Source organism: Narcine bancroftii, chromosome 9 (genome assembly GCF_036971445.1).
Source record: "Narcine bancroftii isolate sNarBan1 chromosome 9, sNarBan1.hap1, whole genome shotgun sequence".
Lineage (NCBI taxonomy): Eukaryota > Metazoa > Chordata > Chondrichthyes > Torpediniformes > Narcinidae > Narcine > Narcine bancroftii.
In genome coordinates, this window is record NC_091477.1 from 106,960,770 (window position 1) to 106,982,262 (window position 21,493).

Sequence of the window (21,493 nt, forward strand, 5' to 3'; positions counted from 1 at the left end):
ATGTTTTATCCTTAAGGAATACTTTAAGATGGCTTTCCACAAAAATCGTATTCCTTCTAATGTAACATTTGTCTCTCAAGGTGCCATGAAGTGCAGGAAATAATTTCAAAAATTTGAAATTTGTTTCGTCTCAGCAGACATCCACTCAAATACACAATCAAAAAGTCAAAGCTGCTCTAAACAGAAGGGACATACCAGGTAAATTACCCATTGACTACATAGAGTACTTTACTGACAGTACAGACATTAACGTCATCAGAAGCTGCAACAAAACCAAAAGGTTGACCCTCACATCGAGGAGTCAGCACCAAAAATAGAATCATCATGAATAAAGCATCATCCAACTCTCAAGTGAAATCAATCTCCACTGTGTTTCTGCTGATGCAACATAACAAAAGATAATTGCAAAATGTGTTGAAAGACAGCAGCTTGTTTGATTATTGACCCAGATATACAATTATAGAAAGTTATATGACAGTGTTATGAGTTCAGTGAACCCCATATACCAGCAGCAATAGAAATACACCAAAGCAATGGTTTCTTAAACAAAATTAGTTTAATTCTCTGTATAGAACAACAAGACCAACACTTCACTGATCAACACTAAGTTATTTACACAATCCCTCCCCCAGCCCAATCTAAGTGCAATTGTACGTAATGCGTTTTCAAGAGAGTCCTTTTTACTGACCAATCTTCCACTGTCCACATTTCCAAGGCTACAGTTTCCAGTAATCTTCAATCCTGTGTACAGAATCAAATAGTCATTACATTCTAAGTGCTTTACTTAGAATTACCAGGCAGGAAAGTTGTGGAGGGTTACAGAGAGATGGTTGTTGCTTGATGGGCACTCCAAAGAAGAGTGTCTTTCAGAAGAAACTCATCTTCTTTCCAGGTTCTTCTCACAGAGTTCTTTGCCTCTTCACCACACCGGGAAGGCGAGCCACCACTCCTGATTTCCACAGAGAGTACACTCAGGCTACCATATCAGAACACTGCCCAGTCTTGAAAAAGGAAACCTTTTCTGTCCAGCCTTTTCTCAGACTGCCTCCTGCTAATTCCTTCTCTCTCATTCTATGCCCCTCCCCTCTTGATGTTCCAGGCACTGTTATTTTTTTTGTTTCAGTTTGCAAATGTTGCGATTTACAGCCTTTATTTATAAAAAAACCATGCCCCCCCCCCACCCCCCCCAACTCTCTGCAAATGTTTCAGTTTCTGGGGTGTGCTTGCAAATGTTGCTAAAGCCCAGAACCTTCTGTTTGCACCTGCCCTCAGACTTTGCAAGGCATGTGTTCTGTCTGTAAAAATGCATGTAACCCAACAGCTAACCCAATTCTAATCCCTTTTATAAACGTATATTTAATTAACCCATTCCGTCACATTAGTCAGTATGCAGAAATTGACACTTACAGAAGTAACAAATCACTTACCCAAAAATTGGAGGTAAAGAATAAAATTTACTCTCAGAATTTGTCCAAAAGTAAATCAAATAAAACAATTTCAGAAAATTGCAATACAGACTATTGTCCTGTTATGTAACCCCATTACATCACCACCACCCACACCCCCTCTTGTTGTACCAACTGCACAGGATTCCTGAATGTACTTGGTTGAATATGACGATTACATATTGTTGGAACCTAGGGGTTAAGTAATCATGGAAAATATGCCTATGTACTATTCATTATGTATTCATTAATCCATTACTATGTAGCAATTTACTATGTACTTCAACTATACTGTTTATGGGAAATATTAATGTAATTAAGTAACAGCCACAGTATGTAGAAAAGTTGGCTGATTATAGTATGTGTAGAATTTGCTGACTCCAAATACAAAGAGAGAAAATACTTTCATCCCCAAGGTTACACTAAACTGCTAACTTTAAACCACAAGTCCAGAAAGAAAACATCAAAGTTATACATGGGAATAACAGGATATCAGATAGGAGAAGTTAGACAGGATGAGGTTGGAGGAACCATAGTGTCGAGTGATTTATTATGAAACAGGCCACTGACAGGAAGATAAGTGAATTGCAAGGATAAGTGATAAGAGTACCGTGACTGAGAATGTCAGAGTAAAACAAAATAAATAAACCACTTGTGTAGGAATGAGGAGTCATAAGGGTAAATGGAAGGTGTTGATTAAAACAACAGAATGTTCTGGCCTGGGAGATTAAGATGGGAGGTCGACACCATAGATAACTGCAGAGCAGGAAGTTGCTTGAGATAAATCTTAGGCAAGGAGCCCATCAAAAAAGCCAACTCTTGTTCAGTGCAACGATATTGATCTATATAATCAGAAGAGACTGGACGGTAAGAGTCAGTCTTGGGGAATAGCTCACCGAGCAAGAGACCTATGAACTAACGACTGAACCAGAGCTCTGTTAAGCTTTATTCTTGTGCTATGTAATAAACTGATTGTGAAACCGAATACCTTCTCCTATCACTTCATTCAACGAGCACGCTGGACTCAGACGACACATAGACCAAATTGAGGGGAGGGTAAAGCCAGAGTCCGACAATATACAGGCAATGAAAAGTGGAACAAAAATGTGTAGTAAGTAGTCAAGAAAAACAGTATTGTTTTTCATTTATTCTTGCAAGATGGGACAATATTACTTCAGCAATTCTTTAGTGGCATAATGCAAACTATATGGTTTCCCAAAATGTAAATCAAGTTCCTCCCTCTGAAAAATCTGAGAAATTGTACATGTTATAATTTTAAAGCCTACTGGCAAAAGTGAAAATTGAACAACCACTGATCAAGCAGTAAATTAATTCAACAATGGACATCTTCAGCAAGACTGATCAAACAGCGATTTTACTTGGTATCTGTCCCTCTAAACCTCATACAATCTATTATTTATTTTTTACAAAAGTCCTCACCTATAAATATATATATTATATATAATTCCAGTACAAATTCCAGTATCAAACCCTATCAATCTACCTCCTCCTTCTGTGGCCCTCAATCTGTCAAGATATCACTGCCACCATGGAACATGTTAATATCTCACGTGGAAGTAGAAAGATACCACAATGGCTCCTTCTCTCAAGAAATAACCAATTTCTTCATCAGAACAGTGAAACATGCTCAAATCAGCTGCTACTAGAACAGTTTAAATATTTTCTCTTATTACTAAACACTGACATCTCCCTAGTTCTTTTTTTGCCTCGTAGAACCTAATCATTTTAGGTTTAAGAACTTCTTTTCAAGTTCTTACTGTTGTTTGAGGTTTATTTTTTTTTATTTTGGGGACACAACACGATAACAGGTCCTTCTAGTTAAACCAGTAAAATATTTGGCCAGTTTACATGCTGAATTAAATAATTTGGGTTTGAACCACAATTATCATGTCAGTTTTCTAAATGCTATTCTTTGGGCCTGTGTGAAAAGAGGCTGCTATGTTTTTGAATAAAAATAGCAATGACACTTTAAAAAGTACTTACAAGTACCTAATCTTTTATCCAGGATCGTCGGGTCCGGACACCTGCTGTTGTTCGGAATTTTCCGGATTTCAGAATTATTTTGATTTCGGTCCCTTTAAGCAAATGTCTTGCACCTAGCCTCTGCTGTCTGTCACCCCACCCCCCCCCCCACTGCCCCCTCCAGCCATCTGTTTGTCTCCCCGACCCCGCTCCAGCCATCCATCGCCCCCCCACCAAGCCAGCCATCTGTCCATGGTGCCCCCCCCTCCGGGTCAGGGCCAGACTATTTTGAGCGGGGTGGGGGGGGGGGTTTTGATGTGTGTCGTACAGGAGGCTCTCTACCAGCGTGTCAGTTAGGTGGTGGCTGGAGGCAATGGGGTGGCCCAGGAGCTCACCCAAAAAGGCGGCCAGCGTCAGCTGCTCAGTGCCAGTGGCCAAGAGGGGCAGAAGGCTGGACACAAGGTGCAGAGCTGCAGGAGGAGCGGGCCACTGGGGTGGTGGAGCTGAGCGCCAGCAGCTTTCAGGTGCTCCATCAGCTCGTTGGGCCAGCCCTCAGGCACACACCGGCAGAGCAGCGCCGTTCATTGCCCCCACCCCCATGTAACTCCCGACACGGCAGCAGCCATGCAGTACTGCCAAGCCCAGATTTACAGAGCATTGCACCAGATCATGGTGACAGCACCTTGTGGGACCAATAGCCATCTTTGTTACCCATAATCCTCCACACAGCTGGAACCACTCTGCCAGCACCAGAAATTCCAGCTGCATAGGGGATTACGGGTAAGGAAGATGGCTATTGCTCCAGCATTGAGCCAGCTGCTGCTGCCTGCTTCACTCCCACCGAGTGCTGGGGTCCGAGAGTAACCTTTCCACTGAAGGTAAGAGGGTGTGGATGACAGGGACTTCGTGGGGGGGTGGGGGGATCCTCCCTCTGAAAATGGAGGATTTATTAAGGGAAATTAACATTACTTATGTGTCACGTCATCTTCTGGAAAAAGTGCCGGTTTTTGGAATTCCAAATAAAAGGTTAGGCACCTGTAGTAGCATGCAAAGCACTTGGGAACATCCCAAGATCATGAAAGTTGCCAAACTGATGGCTTTCCTTCTAATAATTCTCTAAAAGGGTAAATGGATGACAGATTCTCGATATGTACACATTTGTTTTTTTTAATAACAGAACCAATCTTTTTGTATAAATAAGAAATTCAAGTTTCATAATTAATTAATATTGAAATCATTCTGATAAAAAAATCCTTTTCTCATATTCTTCCTTCCCTCTGGCTATTTCTTGCAATCACACAGAACTGTCTTCCATAACTTTTGCTAACAGAATTAACATGTCATCAGAACTTATAAATGGGCTATCGAAATGGAATAAAACTCCATTGGAATTTGTTAGATTAATCACAGGACCCACACTCACAATTGCATCTACCAATTAGATTAGGTGCCCCAGTGCTGTACTGTCCACTCGGACAGACAGTAAAATGTTTAGTTTGAGAATTTCCTTTTTGCCATAATACTTATGATCCAGATTCAAAAAGCTGTAAGGGGGAGTGGGAAAAAAGGCAAAAGGTTGGCTGCCAGACCAAATGGTCACTGTACATTCAAAGCCCAAACAGCTTTGGGTGAATGATTTTTCCAGACCTTTGAAGCATGTTTAATTAACTGGCCAAATCACCAGCAGAAATGTCATAACACAACCACAGTAGGAGTGAAAGGGAATGTTTAATGGGCCCACTACAATACTTTGTTGATACAGACCTAATAAATAGAACTCTCTCTTTAAAATAAGTGCATGCAGCCACGGGAGCACTGTAGAAACCCCCGAAAGCTGTTACAGTCAGGAGGAATGCAAATGATATTTCTAATTCATAGGCAACACAGTGTGTAGTCAGCAATTTGTGAAGACAATGAACACAAAGATGAAAATTCATGGTGCAATTTCATTTACTTTCTACAGTTAACTTAACGAGCACGTAATTATTCAAAGCTTTACTTCTTCTAATATCAAAACTAACCTTTTTGCACAAAACAAACATATTCTGCAAAACAACATTTTCTGAATTTCAAGAACAGCTTCCTATTCTTGCAGCTTTAATAAATTGGTATTTCAATGAATAATTTTAACATCAAAACATTGTTCGAAATTTTATAACAGAAGGCACACAAGGTTGTGCAGTGCTCAAAAGAGCTGGAGAAACATTGATGCAAGTAAAAGGCCCTTCATCTGCGTGACTTGCTGAGTTTTTCCAGCCCTTTTGTACCCTGTATCTGTGCAATTTCTTGTTCACCCTATACTAGTTTGTCTCCATTTCAATGATCTGCAACATAGCATGCCAGAATTCAGGTTGAATTTTATCATTCATTGAAAGGCATGTCTGAAATCTCATTCACACATTTCAAGAGCAAAGAAGCCCTAGACTATTTTAGTACAAGGGGTTGGTAGTTGGCAAAAAAAAATGTTTGCCTCGGCACAGGTTGACAACTCTATTACAGGAAACGACAGATGATGACAAGGCAGTGCTACAGGAAATAGCTATTAAACTTAAGCCTATTTCCTTTCATCTTTCATCAACCTCAACCACTCCTTCACATCTTTACATTCTACATTTTGGTTTTACAGATCGTTTATTGCATTCACATATACAATTACTTCAATGACAGTCTCCATTCTAAAGGTAAAAGGTATCTATTAATTATCAGCAATTACCAAGTGGGTTTGTGGCCTTTCCATGACAAATGCATTGAAGGACTGACTTTATCTTCTTTGTTCAGGGAATTTGCTGGAAAACCAACAAGGAACCAATAAAAACAAAAACAAAAGCCAGTTCATTTTAATTCTGATACAAAATATGGCAATAGACTGATTTTCCTTTTAATTTCCATCAGAGGACTGGAGAGGTGCGTGATTAAAAAGGAGCTGCTTATCAAGATTCTAAGCTCAACCTTCCGAACTCCCACAGATTGCCTTGTTGTTAACAATGTGGATCATCAAAGCACTGAAATTAAATACTGTAGTTTCCAGACTACACCCACATAGATTACATAACTGAGTGAGTGTCAGAGTTGTTTACCATGATTATAATCCACGATGTTCCCTGTGCAGCGAGAAACAAGCTCCAATCCCTTCCCTACCCTACCTGCCCTCACATGCAATTTCAATACTATGCCAAGCTCCACCCTTTCCACCCACTCCCCCTGAAAGAAGCCCACACACATGCCATGATAACTATGCAATTGTGGGCGTCTTCCACATGCTATACTGCTCAGCAGAGCTAAATTAAATCAAACCATTGAGAGGGATGATATCAGGACACCATAGAGCACTATTTGATTTCAATTGACAGTAAACTTTTTTTATCCAAATAAGGGCACAGTTGTGAAAAACAAAAATAATTCAGTAGATTAGGGAGCTATTGTGCAGAGAGAGAAATCAGAAGAATATGTCGTGAATTTATTCCAAACTTCTACCATATGCAGCATTTTACTTTTGTTTTAAGCGAAGGTGGATTCACACTTGTGATATTTGACTAGTTAATCAGGGCTGATGATCCAGAGTTGACGCTTTTTGTGAAACTAGAGTCAAAAAATAAATCTGGCAATAATAAGCCAACATTAAGTCCATGAAGGATTTGGCAAAAGTACAATTAGTTTCTTCACAAAAACGAAACTCCTATTTTATGTGATCTAATATTTCCCATTTACACAAAGATTCCTGTCATTCCTGAAAGGTAGCAGTCACAGCAAGAAGCAATCATACACAGAAAAAACTGAAATTGCTGAATGTTATGGACAACACCAACATTTTGTTTTTAGTATATTTTTCCAGAATTCACAGAATTTTGCTTTTGAATCTGGTGTACTTATTTTTTAAATCTGCCAAAGAAGCTGATCAACAAAAAGAAAAAGCAAGTGTTTAAGGGAAGCAATTAAACCATTCCACCACGTTTACTTGGGTATTGAGTTAAAAAAAAACAGGAAAAGAGATAAAAACAATTTAAAGTAAGTACATTCTCAGAGGTCAAATAGAATTTTTTTTAAAAATAGACAATAGGCCCGTCATCACTTTGAGACAAGTTTACACTTCATGACCTCAAGATATTCAAAATGCCTTCTATTAAGTACTTTAAGCAGACATTGTTGTAATGTCAGTAATACAACAGCCAAATACTGCACAATGTAACACAAACAGCAATATCATGCCATCAGATAATCTGTATTTTTATCCATGTGGTTTGAGACCATGGACTGGAGCTGTTTCAGGGACATGTGAACATCAGCAAGTGCATCGAGGATGTCACCAAGATCAAATACTTCACAACCTGGGCTAACCAGAGACCATGATTGGATGTAGAGGACCAGGCCCTTCTCAGAGCTTGTGATGCTGCCATTAGGACAGGGGATAGGATGGCACTAAAATCAGTCAGGGCTGAACTCTCTCATGCAATCCAGAAGGCATAGCAGGGGTACATACAGAAGATCCACAGACAGCAGCGCGACACAAGGCGGATGTGGCCAGAGATCAGGATATAAATGGATTACAAGTCAATCTTGCGAATTAAGGACAATGTCACCTCCCTTCTGGACAGACTGAACGCCTTCCATACACGGTTTGATGAGAAGATCTGGATAATGCCAAAGAAAGCTCTGTGTTCCCCTGATGAACACCCGCTATATAGCCACGGCCAAGGTGAACAGAACCCTATCCAAGTTGAACCCACACAAGACAGGAGGACCAGACAACATTCCTAGTCGGGTACTGAAGAACTGCGCAGACCAATTAATGGAGGTCTTCACAGACATCTTCAACACCTCACTGCAGCAATCCATTGTTCCTACAGGGTTCAAGACACCCATCATCATCCCGGTATCCAAGACGGCAGCAATAACAAGCCTCAATAACTACCATCCTGCGGCACGGACCTTCGCATTAATGAAATGCTTCTAGCTTCTGATAATTGAAGGCATCAAAGCTCACCACCCAGATATGCTGGACCCAATTCAATTTGCCTATAGAATAAACTGTTCCACATACGATGCTATAGCCTTGTCCCTTCTCTCTGCCCTGGCCAAGCTGGAGAATGTAGCCTCATATGCCAGGCTGCTGTTCATTGACTTCAGTTTGGCATTTAATATGATAATTCCCCAGATGTTGTTGGGGAAACTGTCCTATCACCACATACTATCCAGGTCAATAGCAAAATGTCAAGCACTGTCAAAACAGAAATGGCATACCTCAGAGCTGTGTACTCAGCCCGCTCCTGTTTATGCTACTAACCCACGACTGCATCGCCAGATCCAGATGTGTCATCAAGTTTGCAGATGGCACAACAGTGGTTGGCCTCATCAGCAACAACGATGAGGCGTACTACAGAGGTGGAAAATCTCGTGAAATGGTGCAAGAGTAGCATCCAGAGCCTCAACATGGACAAGGCGAAGGAGATGATCATGGACTTCAGGAGGTCCAGGAATGGCCACCCTCCTCTACACATCAACAACTCTGTAGTAGAGAAAGTGGATAGCACCAAGTTCCTTGGAGTTCACTTAACTGGTGTCTTATCATGGACACTCAACATTTCCTCACTTGTCAGAGAGGTGCAACAGCAACTGCACTTCCTGAGAAGACTGAAGTGGGCAAGGCTACCAGCCACCATTATGTCAACCTTCTACAGGAGCTCTATAAAGAGTGTCCTGCAGGCTGCATCACAGTGTGGTACAGTTGCTGCAGAGAAATTAATTGGAGGTCGATCCACTGGACCATAACAGTGGAAGAGAAGATCAATGGGTTGTTTTACCCCCCCACCAAATCAACATGATCTACTGGGATCATTGTCTGAAGACGCATGCAAAATCATTGAGGATTCCCTTCCACCCTGCACACAGCATCTTTCAGCTGCTCCCATCAAGAAAGAGATGGAGGAGTATCAGAACCAGTACCATCATGCTAAGGAACAGCTTCTTCTCAGGGACAGTGAAAATACTGAACGACCAAAGAAACTGCTCACACTAATCATGAGACGAGACTCTCATATGTACAAAACAATATTTATTTATTTGTATAGATGAAATACTTGTCCTGCATGTGTATTATTTGTCTGTATGTGTTTTATGTCTAATTGTGTGTCTGCATGTTTTCCACTGAGGACTGGAGAATATTATTTATTGGGTTTTACTTGTACAATCAAATGACAATAAACTTGACTTGACATTTGTCTACATTACAACTAACCCAACCTGCAAGTTAACATTTAGGAAATCCTGCACTACTGCACAAGGACTCAAGTCCCTTTGGTGTCCACTTTAATTCTTTTATGATTTAGAAAATGGCCTACTTTGACTTTATTCCTTCTACTAAAGTGCTTTACCATACATTTCCTTATGCTTTATTCCATCTGCCACTTGTTTTTCCATTTTCTCAACCTATCGAAGACCTGCTGCAAACTCCATACTTCCACCTATCTTCATATCATCTACAAACTTGGCTAAAAAAACCATCAATTCCTAAAACATTTACATACTGCGTGAAAAGTAGCAGATGTTGGTTTGTTTTTATGACAATTGCATGGGTGTGATTGGCCCAGGTCAGATCACTGGAGAGATTTATTCCTAAGTTGAAGTTATCTACTCTTTCACTTCACCATCATTAATGTGTACAGCGGTGTGGTCTCTGCCACTCTCTTGAAGTCAATAACCACCTTCTTCATCTTAATGATGTTTAGAGAGAGGTTATTACCTTGGCACCATGACATAGAAAACACCAGTCTCTTTCCTGTATTCAGTCTCAACATTTGATACTTGACCCACTATTGAGGGGTGTTGAGCTCAGGATGGCTATTGCAGAGAGCGCAGTTACTCTGCCAAACAGTCCCCAAGTACGCCCTTGGTCTCATTGATGCAGGGGAGTCCAAATCAGGAGCACCAAAAGTAGTAGATGAGATTGGAGGAGGTGCATGTGAATCTGCATCACATGGAAGGGTTGCTTAGGTCTCAAGGTGATGGTGTGGGAGGAAGTGCAAGAGCAAGTGTTTCATCTCCTGTGACTACAGGGTAAAGTATTGGGTGTCATGAAAAGGTGGGTCGGGAGAGATAAGCAGACAAGGGAATCATAGAGGGAGAGGGAGAGATACCTGCTGAAGGTACAAAGAAGTGGGGATGGGATATATAGCTGGTAGAAAAAAAAGTACGGTGGCACTGCCAAAGCTGTTGTAATGGCAGCAGTGCTGCTGGTGCCAATGCAGGAGAGTGGGGAGCAGAGACACAGTTCTGGTCCACCCAGTCCTAATGCCGACAGCACCATGAAGGCTTAAAAGGGCCTGTTAAAGGAGCCAACTGTTTTCTTTTATTCCTGTGCCCAGATGGCAGCACCCATGCTGAGCAACCGTCCATGATGGGCTGCAAACTGGGGGAGTAGCGGACCAATGCTGGGCACTAAAAACTGGGAGAACACTTACCTCCCACCCCACTGATCCCACAGAATGGTGACCACAGCAGCAGATCAGTAAGGAGCTCGGCAGTTGAAGGACCCTCACAACTGGCAGGCTTTTGGCAACTTGCAGTCGAAGGACCCACACAGGCTGCAGGCTACTGGAGAATTGAGAACAGAGAATTGTGCAGCTACAGAGGCTGTGGGAGCACTGGAGGCGAATCCACAGCACTCAGTGTCTCTGAAGGGATTCGTTTTTACTCTAAGGGGTGCTGGGCATTGCTAATCGTGCCTTACGGCAGTCAAAAAGAAATTTCATGTCATATTACATTTTCTGTATTATTACACAATAAAAGAAATCTTGAATCTTGAAACTAGTTTGGTTCCATCTGTCCTTCACCTCTCCCCAACAACTTCCATTGTATCACCCATTGCTACCTTATCAGATTCCAGCAGTGGTAGCTTTAATCTCCACTAATAACCCCTCTCCAATCATCTCTAATTCCATCCTATATGGCTCATCTTACTTCACCTGAAGCCCTTTTTATCTTGCTTTCCTTTCCTTTCAGCATCTGCCAATCAGGTGCCTCCACCTCCCCATCAATCCATCATCTTTCACCCTTCCCTGCTTCACCAGTCCCCCAGCTGACCCCTCCCATCCTCATTACACTGGCTGCCTCCTCTTTGCATACTCAGCCTAATCAAAAATTCCGACCCGAAACAAAGACCATTCTTTTTTTCCCCACTGATACTGCTCAACTTGCTGAGTTCCTCCAGCAGATTGTTTTTGTTCAAGATTCGAGCATCTGATGTCTCTCATGTGTTTCCAGTTTACCAGGATGTTGCCTGGATTTAAACTGGATATAAACTATAAAGAGCAGTTGGACAAACTTAAGTAGTTTTCACTGAAGCTTCAGAGACTAAAGAGAGATTTGATGCAAGTTTATAAAATTATGAATGGTACAGAAAGGATCGACAATCAAAATCTTTTTCTCAGTGGAAAATTGTCAAATAGTAGGGATCATGCATTCTGAAGAAGACCAAGTTTCAGAGAGATGTGTGGGGCTTTTTATAAAAAAAAGCAAAGAATTGGTTGGACTGCCAAGGTAATGGTGAAAAAATACAAAAGCAGCATTTAAGAGGCTTTTATATCTGCATGGAATGGAGGGATATTAATCATGTGCAAGCAGAAGAGATTCACTTTCATTTGGCATCACGATTGTGTTTACCACAGACATTCGCAACCGAAGGCCCTGTGCTGTGCTATACAGTTTAATGTACTATGAACTTGTTGTTTGTGCATTCAGTTGAAGAATAAAAATGGCCACAGAGAACTCCTGCTATTCTTCTTGAAAATGTTTCCTGGGGCTCCTGAGAAGCCAGAAGGAATATTAGTTTAAAGTCACAGTTGAAAATCCTTTGACTTTCTCTGGAAATAAATTAAAATTCATAAAAATAAACTTTTTCTCAATTAATATGCAGATCCCTATCAAGTGCATTAAAGATTGTCAGAGATAATTTCACATACTTTGGGGTTAAAATTACTGAACAATTAAAGATTTATATAAACTCAATTTTTCTCCTTTGAGTATGTAAAATTGTCTTTTAATTGAGGGTCTCCTTTATCATTATCTTTAATAGATCATATTAATGCAGTTAAAGTGATAAAATTACCTGTTTTTATATCTATTTCAAACAATTCCAGTTTTCAGCCCAAGTCATTTTTAAAAAAATATTGACTCAAAAGTTTCTTTCTTTATTTGAAAGAACAAAAATTCTAGAATTAGTAAATTTTATTTACAAAAATTGAAAAAATAAGGAGGTATGGCTCTATCTAATTTTAGATTTTATTACTGGGCTGTTAATATTAGTTTTCGAACACTGGATTTTTTATTCTGAGAAATTGGATCATCTATTATGAACAGATTTTAAATTGAAATCTATACAGCAATATTCAGTGGCCTCTTTATTGGGTACTTCTCTTTCATTTAGTTTTTCTCAGATCAATCCAATACTCAAACATATATTGCGAATCTGGTATCAATTTAGGAAATGTTTTAATTTTAAAATTTTGTTTATTCAAGTGCTATCTCTATTATTTTTTTCGACTATCAATAATTCATTAATCTTCTATATGGAAAATTTAAGGTATTTATTTTGAAAATTTATTTAAGGAAGATTGTCTTTTGAACAGCTGACAAGTAAATATGCCTTACCAAATATCTTTTTTTTAAGATATTTACAGATTAGAAATTTCTTAATTACCATATTACTGGACTTTCCATTTGTATATCCACCAGATCTAGTTGAGAATATTTTTCAATTGAATCCTTTTCAGAAAGGATGAATTGGAATTGTATATGATAGATTACTGAAATTACATCCAGTTCTTCACGATAAGATTAAAAAGGTTTGGGAATTGGAACTTGTACGACCTTATCAGAGGATCTATGGGACAAGATTCTTAAACTGGTGAATACATCTTTAATATGTACCCGATGTTCATTAATCAATTCAAAATGATACATTTTCTAATATTAACCCTACTTGGGACAGATGCAAATCTGATATTGCTACATTGATAAGTTTTGGTCTTGTCCATTTTTATAAATCTATTGGAAAGAAATTTTAGGTGGAACTACAACCCGATCCAATAACTGTTTTTTTGGGGGTTATTGAAAGGTTAAAGGATCCATTATTGCCATGTAATACTACATTTAGAATCTAACATACATGAAGTTCTTTAACTTTGTCCAACTTGAGGAAGACAGAGAATCACCACTTGTCAAGCATCCCTCACAGAAATAAGGCCCCCCCGTGAGGAATAAACTCGCAACCCCTAGTTTACAAGACCTGTGCTCTAACCACTGAGCTATTGGAGCCTCAAGTTTTTCTGTACCTGTGTAATGGGTTGCAGCCTTCTCTACATTGTTGGTTAGAAGAATCTTCATATTCAAATGGAAATACTCTCAACTTCCAACACTGTTTCAATGCTTCTCTCATATTATGTCCTGTTTAAGTTTAGAAAAAAAAAAATTAGGTATCATGTATTTGATTCATCGGTGAAATATGAAGATACATGGCGACCATTTATGTCTTATTTTCATTTGATGTAAATGTTTTTAATGTGATTAAATGTACTCACTCTTCCAGATGAGATATAGTCTTACCTTTGTTTTTAATTCACGGTATGAATCAAAGCTACAAAATATACTTAACCCTCAACATAAGCTCCTCAGATTTTTTTTTCATAGATTGGGTGAGGTGTTTATGTGTATGTGTAGATTTTATTTATATGAGAGAGAGTATTTTCAGTTTTATTCCCTTTTCTTCATTGCACAGCATTTTTTATAAAACCAATAAAAAAAGATTAAAAAAGAAAAAAAATCCTTTGGACTGCACTGCAGAGCTGATTTAGGATTGCTTTTTCCCCCACTCGAGTGCCTGGTGTGGGTCTTGATTCACAATCTGCAGACTTCAAGTTTATTGTCATCTGACTGCACAAGTACCACCCGACGAAATAGCATTCTCTGGTCCTCAGTGCAAAACACACATACAGGCAAACAATACATATGCAGGACAAGTATTCATATATAATAAATAAATATATTCATGAATACGAGTCTCTGATAGTTAGTTTGCGCAGTTCCTTTGGTCGTTCAGCATTCTCACTGCCCACATGAAGAAGCCGTTCCTCAGCCCGGTGGTGCTGGCTCTGATACTCCTGTTGTTCTTGCCCAGTGGGAGCAGCTGAAAGATCCTGTGTGCAGGGTGGAAAGGGTCCTCAATAATTCTGTGCACCCTCTTCAGACAACGATCCCGGCAGATCACGTTGATGGTTCAGGGGGTGGGGATGGGGAGGGAAGGAGACCCTTACGGTCCTGTGGATTGACCTGTGATGCACCAGGTCAGGATGCATTCGATAAAGCTCCTATACAAGGTTGACATAATGGAGGCTCGTTCAGTTTTATCAGGAACTGCAGTAGCTATTGCGCCTTCCTGACAAGTGAAGTGATATTGTATGTCCACATTAGGTCACTAGTTAAGTGATCTCCAAGTAACTTGGTGCTCTCCACTCTCTCCATGACAAGAGTTGTTGATGTGTAGTGGAGGGTGGTTGTTCCTGGTCCACGATCATCTCCTTCATCTTGTCCATGGTGAGACTCAGATTGTTATTCTCGCACCATTTTAGGAGAATTTCCACCTCTTCTCTGTAGTGCAACTCATTATTGTTACTGATGATGGGAACTTTCTGTAACCAACCCGGACAGACTGTGGTGTTTCCATGAGAAAGTCCAGAGTCCAGGGGCTGTTGAGTCCCAGTGAGGGCTGCTTCTCCACCAGCCTTCAGGGAATGATCACATTAAACACCAAGTTGAAGTTGACGAGCAACCTGGCACATGAGGCATCATTCTCCAGGTGGGCCAGGACAGATTGAAGGGATAAGGCTACAGCATCGTCTTTGATATGGTTTCTTTTATAGGTGAATTGAAATGGATCCAGCATCTCTGCTTTGATGCATTCCATCATCAGATGCTCATAGCATTCAATAACAGTGGCGGTCAGTGCCACAGGGTGGTAGTCAGGGCTAACCACAACTAACACCAGAATTAAAACAAACTTTATTTGAATAGGATTTTTTTTTAAATGAAACCCATAAAGGCAATATGATCAAGGCTATTGGATGACCTGTTAAATACCCATTTTGACAAAATATTTGAATAGTTCAACAAGCAGCAATGGAAACAAAGCATAACAGTAGCTAGAGTAATATTTAATAGTATGACTGGTCATAATTGAAAAATTAGAACATTTTAATATCAGAAGAAAATCAGGCAATCAAGAAGGAAAACAGGTGCACAATAGGAGTATACACTCTGTCACTTGTCTTGGTCTTGTGGCTCTGGAAATAATTCCTCAATCTTTCTATCCATCAGCCAGCCAACAACTCCTCCCCCACCCCCCAAAAAAAGAATCTTCTTTGGAATTATCTCTTCATCTCAGTTACTCTTCTTTAGCTTGACATCCATTTTTCCCTTTTTGCTTCTGCATGATATTTTTATTTGTTAAAAGCAATTTGTAAATGCAATTCATTAGTGTTGTCAACAGCATTTGGCCTAAAGGCTTCATTTGAATTTGCAAGAAGTTGCTAGTCCATTCTAATTGATTTGTATGCAGGTGCCAACAAGAGAAATAAAAGTTAACTCCCACTTTTTGAAAGTTTGATTTACATCACTTCGCTTTTACGAAGACCTACATTAGTATCTTTTTGTTTCCACTAACCGAAAGAAATCCAAAGAAGACTTTTGCTTTTACGAAAGAAAGCAAAAAGTAATAATAGAGCTCAGCTAGCTGTTGGGAGAGCGTGAGGTAATGGGATCAGTGTGTGGACTGATAGCGGGCTGTTGGGAGAGCGCAGGGCAGTGGGATCAGTGTGGGGACTGATAGCGGGCTGGCAGAAGAGCACGGGGCAGTGGGATCAGTGTGGGGACTCTAAGCTAGCTAATGGGAGAGCACAGGGCAGTGGGTCTAGGAATATTCAAAATTTTTCCCCTATAAAGGTAATTGCCTCTTCACTTTACACCATATCACTTTTGAAAAGTTTCAGGACAACAACCTTGCTTTTAATTTCAATAAGATTCCACCTGCATTGAATTCACCCATCGTTATTGAATGAAGATCTACTGGGACCAATGCCTGAAGAGGGCGCACAAAATCAGTGAACCGGTGCGGACTCAAAAGGCCAACATGGCCTGTTTCCGCTCCATAAATGGTTATATGGTTATATATGAATGGTCTACTTCTGGATAGCGGGGGATATCTGTGCAGATAAAATATCATTTACAGGGTCTGAGGTACCACATGTTGTTTCCAAATAGATTCACACTCTGATCATCTACCATTCTATCCTTGATGTAACCAACGAAATATAGAAATACAAAATCAGTACTTCTCATGAGAAGTCTGGATATCATCTCAACATGTACTTCAGTGACAAAAAAAAATCCTGAAGATTCTTTCCCACAATGACATCAGGGCATTCATTAAAAAAGGTGTCTGCTTACTGACAACTGAAATATGCAGCACTTGTGTGTATGGAGCATTCAGATTAAACTGAACTAATTGGCATCCTACTCCAAGTGGTCTTGATAATGCTCCAAATCTCAAAAATACAAAAAGCCAATTTTTAAGTTATGATTTGTTTTTCCTATGTTTGTGTTGCAGCCATGGTAAAAACAACAGTTTGACGGGATGCTAGTTATCAAGTTTCCTTCCAGTTATTATAGTGCAAATCAGATAAGGCACGGTCCTCAAAATAGTGCCGATTCAAATATGATTTTCCTGGGTTATTTATCTCAGTCAGGGCTCTGGAGGGCTAAACAATTGTTGATGTTGTACAATTGTTTTAAAAGAATGGAATGATTACAGACAAATCAGACTGACTTTGATGGCGTAAATTATTCAAAAAATATCTGGAGGGAGAGCTCTAAGAGAAGCACAGGAGAACAATGTGGATTTGTCACATGAAGATGGGGGACAGTGCATTTAACCAATAATACAGTTGCAAGGTATTTAACAATGGCAAATTGTTTAGAAAAATTAAAATTCACAGCACTCAAGAGAAAGTAACACATTGGATTAAATTTAAAACAAAAATAAAATTGGAGGTGTTTGAATCTAAAACAAAAAAACATTGAAATGCTATAAGCACTCAGCATCTGTGGGAAGAGAAATCAATTAATTTTTCAGGTCAATGACCCTTCCTTAGAACAAATTTTGTCAAGAGATTGAATGACCATGCACAGAAATGAATTACAAGTTATTTCACTCATATACTTAAAGGATAGTTTTACTAAAATATTTTTTATTTTGTGGCTTGAAAGCATTTAATATTATTTCTTCAGTGTTACTTAGGTGAAATGAAATATGCAACTCAAGGAAATGGTCAATGTATTAGATGGTGTCCAAATGTTTGGGCAGGGGTGGAGAAGTTGTGATGGAGTTTGATGGCAATTAGAGAAATCAGAAGAATATCAGGAACATTTGAAAAGATTATAATGATAATGAAGATGTAATTGACTATTTGTAGGCAAAAGTTGACATTTTATTTTCCTTAATAGTGGGGTGAGATTCCTAAGAGCACTCACCAATATTGTCACCTGCTGTTTGTCTTCCCTTTGTTGAATTATATTTATCTTTCAGATTATTAGTGTCACACTGTTGCTCTGTCATCAAGACAACATATTACCACTTCTAAAACTGGAAAACATTCATTATTACAGCAGTTGCTGTGTTGGATCCAGAAAAGATCCCCCAAGTTAGTGACTCCCAAGAACTTGAAATTTCCCCACCCTCTCTCCCAAGAACTTAAAATTTCCTCACTCTCTCTGTTCCCCCATTGATGACTGGATTGTATACCACTGGCTTTCCTTTCCTGAAGTCAACAATCAGCTGCTTCATTTTGGTGACAATGTGTTGGTACACTATTCAGCCAAGTTTTCAACCACAAAATCATGCAAAGTTAGTAAATCAACATAAAATTCATTTCTTAGAATATGCAGCTTCATATTCTGAAAAAAAAAAAATCACAATTTTATATGAACACAACCCTCCAGTAACACACGAGTTACTTCCATAGGTAGGTCCTGACTTACAACTGTAATGGGGACAGAAGGATTGGTTGCAGCACTGCCTGTTATATTCTCTCAAACAATGATACAAAAGATTATAACCAACAACGAGAAGCCAACTATTTTTAGCACAAAGATCGCTTCTTGTTTGTGGTCCTTTCCTGTAATTAGAATCAAACTTTCTTCCAACAACAAATTCACGCCAAAGCAAAGTTAAAAGCAAGTTCTACTGCGGGTTCTTCAGACAGTTCCAACCGAGCTTGTCCCATTTGTCTCATATCCCTCCAAACCTTTTCTATCCACCCAAGTGTCCAAATGTCTTTCGAACATTACAATCGACCCTGTTTCTACCACTTCCTCTGGCAGCTCATTCTACATACCAACTACCCTCTGTATGAAGGTGCTCTTGAAGTCCCTTTTAAATGTTTTCTCTCTTATGCCCTCTAATTTTAGATTCTCCTTCTCAAGGTTTAAAAAAAAAGCTGTAACTACCTGCAATATTTATGCCCCTCATGATTTAATCAACCTCCATAAATGACCCTTTAGCCTCCTACTCTCCAGGAAGTCCCAGCCCATTCAGCCTCCCTTCCAGTCCCATTAACATTCTTACTAATCTCTTCCCCATGCTTTCCAGTCTTTCCTATAGCTGGGTAATCACTCTTTATTTTAAATTTGCTATTGATTTCAGGAAAACATTTTTTTAAATAAACATTTACTTTTGACAAGGTTTACAAGAAGTCCATACCAAATTCCAAATATCAAATAACAGTATGTGATAACATTGCATGACAATTTGCAATGTTTTGAAAGAATAAAACAAAAAGAGACTAGTTTCATTTTTGCAATCCCAAAACATGCAAGCTCCCAGAAATTCACTGGACTTGCACCTCCTGGAATATCAAGAAATTGAGGCTTTTTTTTCTTGCTCAGATCATGGATAGTGACCAAATGGAAGGTTCCAGTTTCCATTCCATACACTACCAAGTTGGAAGCCAGAGAAATATCACTTTTCACTATGTTATAATATAGAAATTTATCAACCATAAAATATTTTGTTCTTCAACAGTGACAAAAATAATTTCCCCTCTAAAAAACATCTGTCCCAATGTGTATGTAGAACAAGCAGGGACAGAATAAACCCCTCTCCTTAGTTGTATGGGCATCAAAAGAACAAAAGCAACCAAATTTCACAGTAATTTAACTTTCAAGTTGATATTAGGTTAATCACTTTATGGTTCAATTGAAAAGAAAAATGAATTGTTGGAATAAGTAATTTTAACAACATAATCTGAATGTTTCAATGCTTTGGGCAATGTTCCATTCAAGGAAATGTGATGAGCAGACATTCCATCCAGCAGCAGACACTGACAACTTTAGAAAATCAGATCCAGGGACCCGAGAAGCAATGGACCCCAGGCAGCTGGCTCAAACTTATTGTCTGCAGGCATCCTTCTGCGGGAACAAGTCGAGGTGGCTGCGGCAGTGGTTACTGGGCCAGCTACATCAATGGAGGCAGCTGATCCTTGCACATTGATTTACTTTTCTTTAACTCTTTTTATGCAAGATGGAATTGGAGGCCAACGACTCTTTGCTTGCCTTTAAATGGCATGCAAAAGAACGTTTTTCACTGAATCCCAAAGCACGTGACAATAATAAGTCTAAATCTAAATAACTTCATTGTAATAACTCCAAGATATTATTTGTGATAAAAATGCTTTTTATTGTATACATCTTTTTTATCTTCAGTACAAGTGGGAAATTCAAGAATTGAATAGAATCTTTTTCAGCTTGCTACATTTCTTAGAAAACATGCAGACGAACATCTATTCCACTGAAAAGGACATTAACGTAATTACAAATCAGCAATTCCTCCCACTCCTGCCTTTCATTGCAACCCGATTCTCCTTGACTTCAATTGACAGGAATGGGAAACATGGTACACTGCCCAGAGTGGGAACAGCAATTATGATACTAGCCAGTAGAATTTGAGTCATTACATTATTTTAAGTTCTTTCTTGACCTTTGTATAAGTATTGCTGGCAAACTTCAAACATTTTTACTGTTGCTCTTCTTCACACATATCTACAATGTTTATTGATTGGGGTGGGGGAGGGAGAAGAAGATTAGTAAGAATTATGCTGTAAATCAGATCATCAGATCCTCAAATCTCCTCGGAAACATGAAAATGTAAACTTTAAGCGTGATCAGTTATGTTTGACCTAGTTGGCATATCCTCGAGAGAAACCACGATTGTTATCACATACAATAAACAAGATCTCCTTTCCACCAAATGTGTGCTGGTGGCTAAATAGGCTGCAGTGAGCCCACCCACTAAAGTAATTACCGAGGCCTTCTCACGAGAAAGGTGCTACCTGAATGGAATCGACTGGCAAAGTGATTATTTTTAAACAAAGTAAAACCATTGTATAAATGTAAGCTGCTGTCAACCATCTCATTTTCTCAAGTTTCAAACTTTCTTTGCTTTATAAGTTTCAAAAATCATAAAATTACAGTAACATATGCAGGATCACAAAATGTGTCACTGTTTTTGCACTCAATAGATTTTGCAAAGGTAATGCCACGTGATAGGTAGAACTCACATTTATTCTCATTTTTGATCAAAGTACTTGTTATTAAAGCAGATCTAAAAAAAAATGAAAATGCTGGAAAACTTCGAAAGTTAATCAGCATCTATGGAAAGAAGTTTCATTTTATGCAAGCTTCCATCTGTGCACACGTTATAATTTTTTCTATTTTTATCTTGGATTTCATTTTATCTGAAGTTTTATGTTCAATTTTCTATTTACAACAAGAAAAAACTGGCCAAATCAATGAAAGAATATATCACAGAATCCAGCATCAACTTATTTTATCAGTGTCAGGCTTTTCATTTTTTTCCCCCTCTTGCTTGCGTGTGCATACACAAGATAAGAGATATCATCTCCCGCAAACAAAAGTAAAAGCTGAATCAGAAAACTAATGGCTAAATAATTACATCTGTTCAAAGC

General features: G+C 39.1%; 1 protein-coding gene across 3 annotated transcripts in view; it reads right to left on the reverse strand.

Annotated features, from left to right (window-relative positions):
* Nucleotides 1-21,493, reverse strand: part of tnk2b (tyrosine kinase, non-receptor, 2b) — a 192,678-nt gene that overhangs the window by 166,036 nt on the left and 5,149 nt on the right. For 2 of the 3 annotated variants that reach the window (XM_069897195.1, XM_069897196.1), the window contains exon 2: nucleotides 13,754-13,865. The exons of the other annotated variant lie outside the window; for it this stretch is intronic. The gene's annotated coding sequence lies outside the window, so the exon portion shown is untranslated. The remainder of the gene's footprint in view (nucleotides 1-13,753; nucleotides 13,866-21,493) is intronic. 3 annotated transcript variants of the gene reach the window in all.